Source organism: Acomys minous (genome assembly GCF_964271855.1).
Source record: "Acomys minous genome assembly, chromosome: 2".
Taxonomy (NCBI): Eukaryota; Metazoa; Chordata; class Mammalia; order Rodentia; family Muridae; genus Acomys; species Acomys minous.
The window spans coordinates 46865523-46875477 of NC_140484.1; positions in this window are offsets into that span (position 1 = coordinate 46865523).

Sequence of the window (9955 nt, forward strand, 5' to 3'; positions counted from 1 at the left end):
ACAATTGACCGTGCCCTTTGCCTTACAGAATATTTTCAGTTTCATGACGTCACATTGATCTTAGTGTCTGAGCCACTGGTGTTCTGTTCAGAGAGTTGTCTTCTGTACCAATGAGTTCAAGACATTCTCCACCTTCTCTTCTAGTAGATTCAGTGTTTCCAGATTTATGTTGTAGTCTTTGATCCACTTGGACTTGAGTTTGTGGATGGTAATAAATACAGATTAATTTTCACTCCTCTACATGCAAATCTCCAGTTAGACTAGGACCATTTGTTAAGATGCTTTTTTTTCCCCCAATGGACAGTTTTGCCTTCTTTGTCAAAAATCAGATGTCTATAAGTGTGTGGGTTTATTTCTGGGTCCTCGATTTGATTCCATTGTTCAACCTCTCTGCTTTTATGACAATATCATGTGGATTTTTATTACTATAGCTCTGTAGTGCCCCTTGAAATCAGAGATGGTGATTCCATCTCTGAAGAAGTTCTTTAATTGTACAGAATTGTTTTAGCTATTCTGGGTTTTAATTTTTTTGTATGAAGTTGAGGATTGCTTGTTGTGGTTAACTTAAATGTTTGGCCTAATAAGTGTGTATTATTATTAATGCAGCATTTTCTAACCTGTTATCAATTGATGAAAACCCAGACACCTGTGATATTTAATTAGAACAAGCTTTTTTACCTGAGGCATGGCAGATATTAACCTTCTAAACTAACTTTATCTCCCTACCCTATGTCAGGCTACCTCCCATCCATGATCCCAAAATACTTGTTAATGTTCTCCATCTCCTCATCCATGCTGACCCAGCCATGCACTCCTTTCCCATGCTAACCAATGGCACTGGTCTGTTTCCTTCTCCTCTGACCCTGTCTTGCTTCCTCCTCCTTCCCTTCCTCGGTGGGAAGGGATAAGTTACAGGGAGGGAGATTATTTCCCTTGTTTTTTGTATCTGTTGAGACTTGCTTTGTGGCTAACCACATTGTTAGTTTTGGAGAAGGTTCCATGAGGTGCTGAGAAGAAGGTATATTCTTTTGTGCTTGGATGAAATTTTCTGTGGATATCTGTTAGGTTCATTTGAGTCATAGCGTCTCTAAGTTCCATTAATTTTCTGTTTTGTTTCTGTCTCGGTGACATGCCCATTGGTAAGAGTGGAGTGTCGAAGCCTTCCACTATTAATGTGTGATTTAAGCTTTAGTAATGTTTCTTTTACGAATGTAAGAGCGTTGTCTGGTGCTCTGTGTTTGATTGTTGACTACATTGCTTCCCAAGGTCTGCTTGGTGTCTTTTAGAGTACTCCAAGTGTTGCTATATAACCTTTCCTCCCTGATTGGCTGAATAACAGGCTTGCACCTGAGCAGGGCAGAAGGAAGGGGTGGTGCCAAAGTTTGAGAGCTTCTGGGACATAGAGGATATGGAAGAGAAAACAGGTACCAGAGGAGGAGGAAGAGAATTGCCATGGGATAGGAAAGAGCCGCGTGGGCTAAGAGGAAGAATTCTGAGGTTACACGTGCAAAGAAGTGGCCCAGGCAAACAACATTAGCAAGTGTTTTAGGATTATGGCCGGGAGGTAGCCTAGATGGAAATGATTAAAGCAAATGGCCTGAGATGGGACATGGGAGATAATGGAATGTAGGTTAGGGGATTAATATCTGCCATGCCCCAGGTGAAATAAGGCTATTCTAAAGTGTATCAGATGTCTGTGTCTTTATTGATTGTGAAAGTAGGTCAGATAATACTGCCGTAATAATTATAGGCTAATTTTATAATAAACATTATTAGATATATGTATATAATTACTAAACATAATGGTGAACCAATGTAGGGATTGAATCTAAGTTTACAGGCTGAGAAGTCCTAGGTGAAGGGCAGGTTTTTAGCCAAAGAACCCAAGTTTAGAACCTAAACTTGGGCACATGGGAGACAAACAGAGTGGACTGAGCACAGCAGAGCAGAGCAGGCTGACAAAAACACAGCTACCTCTGCCTCTAACTGACCCTGCCAGACCTGTGTGATGGACACAAACTACTTTCCAAACTGTTTCTGTTGGAAAGACAGAGAGGAGGAATGGTTCCTTAGCAAACATCATTTTCCCTCTGAGCCTTATGTGGTTGCATGCATTCTAAGTTAGCACATGTGCTGCTCTGGATCTCACAGGCACAGCAGCGACTACGCGCGGACTCTCTCAGAGCAGCAGTGGCTGTGGAGGCATGGGGGCTTAGAGAAGGAGAATTGGGAGTCCGGCAGCCTTCTAGAGCAAGCTAGGGAATGGAATGGACTGTCTAGATTAAAATACAGAGACTGCTATGGTCTCTCTCCAGTGCACCGTGGCAGAGGGCGCCCGGATAATTTACGGCTTTGTTTTGGTGGTTGTTGCAATGTGTTTAATGGTGATCATTAAACTCTCTACAAAAGTTCAGGGAGAAAAATGGGGATAACCGGAGGAAGGATGGAATGCTAAGTTACAGGCGGAAGGGAGGGATCCTTCCTGAGGGTAAATAATAGGCTAATGGCAGCTGGAGCTCAGATATCTATAGCTACAAGATGCCTGTCCAGCTATTTGTGGAGAGGGCCTGCCTACACATTTTACCAACAGTTACATTCTAAAGAGTAACGGGGCGTGATTTCGATTGTTACGGTGTCAGGTGGCACAGCTTGCACAAAACTTAGGATTTTCTTGTTTCTTTGCTTGATTTTTGTTTGAAAGTTTTGAGTTACAGTGATTTAGAATTGTGATGAAATATTTGAGAAGGGAGATGGTGGCCCGCGCCCTTAATCTCAACACAAAGAAGACAAAGACAGGCAGATCTCTGAGTTCTGATGTGAGGGTGGGAACCCCCTGCTGACAAGATAAAGCCACATTTTGCAGCCCCAGTTGCAGGGGAAAAAGTGGTCAGTTTAAGTTTCCATGGTGCCATCAGCACAGGTTGATGCTTTCAAAGGCCAGATGCCACCAGCTTTGAGTTTTCCTTGGTTAATGGCACCATTAGGAAGAAAGGGTTTTCTGTTAATCAATATAAGGACCCAAGGTCATGCTGGGAGACAAACATGCAAGCTGCATGCCTCCCACAGCCCAAAACGATTAAGTTCTGACTGAGTTAAGGTGTCACACTGCTCTTGCAGCTGACTTACCCCTTTAAATGTGGGACACTTTCTCACAGGGGACAGATGGCAGCCATGTCTGGCATAAGGAGACACAGGGGACTACTATACAAGTTACAAAGTACATACCAGCCTAAGTTAGGCTCCAAAACTCAAGGAGTACAGTTCATATGTTTAAAAGGCAGAACTGTTTATTCTATATGGAGAAAGAAATGGGACGAAAATAGCCACAACAACAACAACAACAACAAAAATCCAGGCCCAAACCTCTAAAAAGGTACAAGATACCTAGGGTATGCTTAAGTATTAGAGGTAGAAACAATTAAATAAAACTGATTTTATTTGTCGTTGGGTTTTGTTTTGTTTGATTTTTTTTTTTTTTTTTTTTTTTTTTTTTGTGAGACAGCATTTCTCTGTGTAGCCTTGGCTGTCCTGGATTCACTTTGTAGATCAGGCTGGCCTCAAACTCACATCCATCTGCCTACCTCTGCCTCCTGAGTGTTGGGATTAAAGGCATGTGCTACTAAGCCCTGCTCATAAAATTGATTTTAAAAGGAATGCCTTTTCTGTTCCTTTGGGTACTCAGCTTATCCTTCAAATGTGAGACTCTTTCTCAGGGGGACAGGTAGCGGCTTGGCTTGATACAGCAGGTGCCCTAGAGCCCAGAAGAAGACATTTAGAACTTTACAATCTTGTTTCGATTTTTATATGATAATGACTGTATGTTCATTGATAATGGCAATATTATATATCATCTTTGAAAATTGTCAAAATGGAACAGACCTAGATAAAAGAGACACTATTAAATTAAATAGGTCTATACTTACATGACTTCAAACTGCAGAACAAACAGTTAACTTATATTTCTAATCCCACTACATCAAAATAGCTCTGAGACTGGCTCGGTCATGAATGTCTATGCATACCCAATAATTCTTGTTGGCTTCAGAGTCCCCATGACATGTAAATGCCATTCTTCATGTGGCATAGACGAAGATTTACAGATGCCTTTCTTCTACTCACACAAAGAGCAGGGAACCAGCCTTAATTGATGCATCCTGTACATTTCATACTTTATAATTTTAGGACTGTATAATGCTTGTAAGAAATTACATGTCTTCAGAACAAAAGAACCAGACACTGATGATGCTGGATCAAGCCTGACCAGATCCATCCTCCAGGATGCTCAGATGCTAACACATTTATTCCTGCATCTCGTGTGTTCCAGCTTCAGCTGCTTCCGTTGCTGCTCCTCATCAGAGCCTGTTCCCAGGTGAGCGTCAAAGAAAGCTGCTGATCCCAACTAGTCCAGCTTCTCAGACCATTCCAAACAGGATTTCTATTAAGCCTGACGTTTCTCAACATTTAGACAGTGGACCACGAATGTTATTGGTAACTTGCTTAACAATTTTTTCCCCAATTTTATTTGGACTACTCAAAAGGTATTCTACATCCCCAAATTTGTGAGACGCAACCTTGAGAACAATGTCCCATTTCCATTAAGGTAGGGTGGCTAGATTTCGGTTCTTTTCTTGGGTAATGGATAATTGTTTTAAAGGAGTTGGTTACAAGTAACTAATTGTCTTATTCACAGATAATACAAAGTTAGACTCAGGGATTTCTCTCTTTTCTTTTTCTTTTCTTTATCTTTCTTCCTTAGGTATTTTAGATAGAGGTTGAAAAGAAACAGGGAGGAATATATATAGAGAGATGATAGGACAAAAGGTAGATTATTGAATCTACTCAATAGAGGCCTTAATTGTTACGCTCAAACAAGGTTATTTTTAATTCATTGGAATAGAATTTTGTATATTGATGCAAAATAAGTTTATTTTTGATAAATTGGTATAGAATTCAAATTTAAGGTTATCTCTGACACACACATGATACACACACACACACACACACACACACATACACATTCTTTTTTTCTTTTTTTTATTAATTTATTCTTGTTACATCACAATGGTTATCCCATCCCTTGTATCCTCCCATTCTTCCCTCCCTCCCATTTTCCCCTTATTCCCCTCCCCTATGACTGTTCCTGAGGGGGATTTCCTCCTCCTGTATATGCTCATAGGGTATCAAGTCTCTTCTTGGTAACCTGCTGTCCTTCCTCTGAGTGCCACCAGGTCTCCCCCTCCAGGGGACATGGTCAAATGTGATGCACCACTGGGACTCTAAATGAGAGAAGCATGGGAGAATAGCAAAGTAGAAGGATCCAGAGGGTCCTAGAAACCTACAAGTAGGACATTATGATAGGCAGATTTGGGCTCAGGGGTCCAGCTCAAACTAAGGCACCAGCCAAGGACAATACAGGCGGCAAACCTTAAACTCCTACCCAGATCTAGCCAATGGGCAGAACATTCTCCACAGTTGAGTGGAGAGTGGGATATGACTTTCTCATATATATAAATTCTTATATGAGGTATTGGCTGAATAAAAGGTCTACACCTGGACAAGGCAAGACGAAGGGGTGGAACAAGGGTCTGCAAGCTTCCAGGACAGAGAGGATCTTGGGGACACGACAGGTACCAAAGGAGGAGGAAGAGAATTGCCATGGGATAGGAAAGAGCCGCTTGGACCAAGAGGAGGAACTCTGAAGTTCCACATGGAAAGAAGTGGCCCAGATGAACAGTATGGGCAAGTATTAAATTTTGTTTTGTCTTGGAATATCTTGTTTTCTCCATCTACAGTGATTGAGAGTTTTTTTTTTTTTTTTTTTTGGCTGGGTATAGTCGTCTAGGTTGGCATCTGTGGTTTCTTAGAAGCTGCGAGACATTTGTCCAGGTCTTTCTACCTTTTAGAGTCTCTGTTGGGAAACAAAGTGTAATTCTGATATGTCTGTCCTTGTAAGTTACTTGGCACTTTTTCCTTGTAGCTTTTAATATTCTTTCTTTGTTCTGTGGATTTAGTGATTTGATTGTTATGTGGTGTGAGGATCATCTTTTCTGGTCCAATCTAATTGGTGTTCTGAATGTTTCTTGTATGTTTATAGGCATCTCTTTTTTAAGGTTGGGGAAAATTTCTTCTACGATTTTGTTGAAAATATTTTCTGGTGCTTGGAGCTGGAACTCTTCTTCTTCTATTCTTGTTATTTCTAGGGTATCCAAGGGATGGCTCACCGCTACTAAGTTTGTCAGGAGGAAAGGGCAGGATGGGAATTGTGCACACAGAGGTCTCACCTTGTGGTCCCTGATGGCCGCTGGCCTCTGGGAATGTAGGTAAGGCTATGGTCTGGGAGAAGGAACTTGCAAAATGCAGAGTGTAACTCACCCCTGCTGGGCTTGCCCAGGGGCACCCAGTAGGCAGGGGGCTGAGGCTTAAAGGTGTCACCTGTGTGTCCTGTGTGGCTGCAGGCCACTGGATTAGAGGCTGAGCTGTGGGCCAGGTGTGGGGTGCACAAGAGACCAAATTATGACTCTTTTAAGATTTTTATAGATTGCTTTTTAAGAAAATAATAAAAATCATTGGTCCTTTCTTTGTAACCACAAATTGAAGCCTGTCAGTAAGAGAAATCAGCTAAGAAAATTACCTTGCTTGCTTACACACGTTGTTAATCTATAACAAGTTGTTTAGTTACCAATGTGTGTGGGTTCTTGGGAATAATTTGTTTTGATCATGTGAAAGTATTTGGGAACATATATATATATATATATATATATATATATATATATATATATATATATTTCATTAAACAAAAATAGAATGTAACTATATCGTATATTTTTTTTTGTACTGCATTGAAGATTTTGCTGTGATATCTAATCTGTGGGAGAACAAATAAAGTTGCTGGACCTTTGCCCCATCCACCATTCATCAAATGTATATGTATGTTGGAAGTTGTTGGAGCTTTGCTCCATCTACCTAGTATGTTTATGTGTATGTACATATGTGAAGTTGGTTGGAGCTTTGCTCTACCCACCAAATATGTATGTATGTAAATATGTATGTATGCATGTATATATGTAATGTGTGAAGTTGTTGGAGCTTCTTGAAGCTTGCTTCATCCACTGTGTGTTTGTGTTTGTGTGTGTGTGTGTGTGTGTGTTTCTTTCTTTCTTCCCTTTACTCACCGGCCACCGAAGAGTTTCTAGCTTGTCACTGGGAGTACTTTGCCTGCCCCAGTGAATCAAGCTTTGTTCCCTCAGAGAAAACTCTGCTGAGTGAATCATCACCAACTCTAAGTACTGTTGCAGTTTAGCCTGGATGTTAAAGCTGGTCTTTGCCAAAACAGAAGGAGCATTTCCAAACTTCTTTTATGGAGCCAGTATCACTCTATTTCCAAAGTCAGGTAAAGATACAATAATAACAAAAACAAAACAAACAAACAACAACAACAAAACAAAAAACAAAAAGAAAGGAAGGAAGAAGGAAAGGAAGAAAGAAAGAAAGACAAAATAAAGGAAGAGAAAAATATGGATTATTTCCCTGATGAACATAGACTCAAAAAGTCTCAATAAGATATTTACAAAAAGAATACAAACACACATCAAAATGCTTACCTATCTTGACCAAGTTGTCCTTATCCTTAAAACACAGGAATGACTCAATATTTACAAGCCAATTAATATAATAAGTGAACTTAAAGAAAAAAGATCACACAATCATCCCAAATGTTGTGAAAAAGCTGTTGGCAAAGTTCAACAAGTCATCATGATAAAATTCCTAAAGTGTGTAGGGATAGAGGGATGCAACTCAACATAATAAAAGCTACATATTAGAAACTCATGACCAACATCATCATAAATGAAGAAGGCTTGAAGCAGTCCCACTGTAGTGACGAAAGAGTGAGGAATGCCATTATTCACACTCTTTTTCAACGTTGTACTTTAAATACTAGTTGGAACAATAACGCAAGAGAAGGAACTTTAAAGGGATACAAACAGGTAGAGAAGTCAACAAACTATGCTCATTCTTATATGACATGATACTATACATCTCAAAATTCTACTGGAAAATGTCTAGACATGAAAAACAAATTGAGAAACATGACAGGATACAGAATCAACGTGCACTATTCAATAGCTTTTCTATACAGAAAATATAAGAGAAGGAGATCATTGGCACACTCCCACGCCCACTCTCCTCCAATTAAAATACTTAGGAATAAACCTAACTAAGGAAGAGAGGGACCTCTGTGATGAACACTTTAAAGTTCTGAAGAAAGACACTAGAAAATGGAAAGGCAAACTTTACTCATGGATTGGTAGAATTAATGTTGTGAAAATGATCATTTGACCAAAAGCTATTTACAGATTTAAAGCACTCACAATCAAAATCCTAAAATCATTCTTTACAGAAATAGAAAAACTACTCTAAAATCTATATGTAACTACAAAAGACTCAAGATAAGGAAAACAATCCTGAACAAAAAGATCAATACTGGAGAGATTACCATTCCAGATCTTAGGATATATTATAGAGTCATGGTAATTAAAACTATATGGTACTAGAACAGAAACAGACAAATAGACCTATGGAACAAAATCAAAGACTCAAACATAAACATACTATACTTGACAAAGATGTCAAAAACATATTCTGAAGAAAAGAAAACATCTTTAATAATGATACCAGAAAACCTGAATGTCTACATGTGTTGGGGACAATAGGCCATGTGGCCAATGTTCAGCCATCTTGTCCAAGTCCGCACCTTTAAGTCTCTGTCTTTCCCAGAGCTTGCCTTTCACCAGAAACTAGCTGATACTGTTCTAAGTCAGCAGTTAGACTAAAGTTAGATGAAGACAAAGCAAGATGCCCTGTGTGGCAGGACATTATGACCCTGCCTAGAATTCCCTATGTTTTGAGAAAGGCCTGCAGTTAGGTTGCTATAGCAATATGCTCCCCTGCCTTTTGACTTATAAAAGCTACTGGCTGACTAATAAAGTTTGAGAGTTTGATCAATCAGACTTACTCTCCTTCTTTGTGTCTTGCATTTTCAACAGGTGATCTTCCTCCCAAGTTTTAGTCGAACCCTGCAGGCCAGGGCATACATGCAGAAGAATGACAATTGACCATTATCACTTTGCACAGAAACTAATTCCAAATGGATCAAAGACCTAAACTTGAAGACTAAAACACTGAAAGTGCTAGAAAAAAACATAGTCAGTACCCTAGATGATATAAGTGTAGGAAAGGGCCTTCTGAACAGGTCTCCAAATGCCCAAGATTTCTGCACAGCCAAAGAAACAGTCAACCAGATGAAGAGGAAGCCCACAGAAGAAGCATGAATCTTTGCCATCTGTACATCTGACAGAGGATTAAATATAGAATATATAAACACCACAAAAAAGAATAACAAACAAACAAACAAAAAATATGAGCCAGAGACCTAAACAGAAGAGTTTTCAAAAGAAAAAAAAAGATGCCTAAGAAATATCTCAAAAAATGTCCATTGTCCCCAGTAATTATACAATGTCTCTATTAGATTGGCCTTTGGGCAAGTCTGCAGAGCCTTTTCTCGATTTAAAATTGATGTAGGAGGGCCTAGGTCACTATGGGCAATGCTACCCCTGGCCAGGCACTACTGGATAGTATATAAGAAAGCAAATTGGGCAAGCCACAGGGACAAGCCAGTAATCAGGATTCCTCCATGGCCTGTGCTTCAGCTTCTGCTTCCACTTCCTGCTCGGACTTGCTTCATGATGGGCTACTGCTGTAAGGAAAAACAATAAACCCCTTTCTCCTCAAGCTGCCTTTGGTCATGGTGTTTATGACAGCACCAGGAACCTTGATGGGACACTATCAATCCACTCCTCTGCTCCTCACTCCTCTTTCTCCCAGCCTCCTTCCCAGTCTCTAATTGTTTCCTTCTACTTTCATATCATTGGTCCTTTGTTTCTACACATGAGAGAAA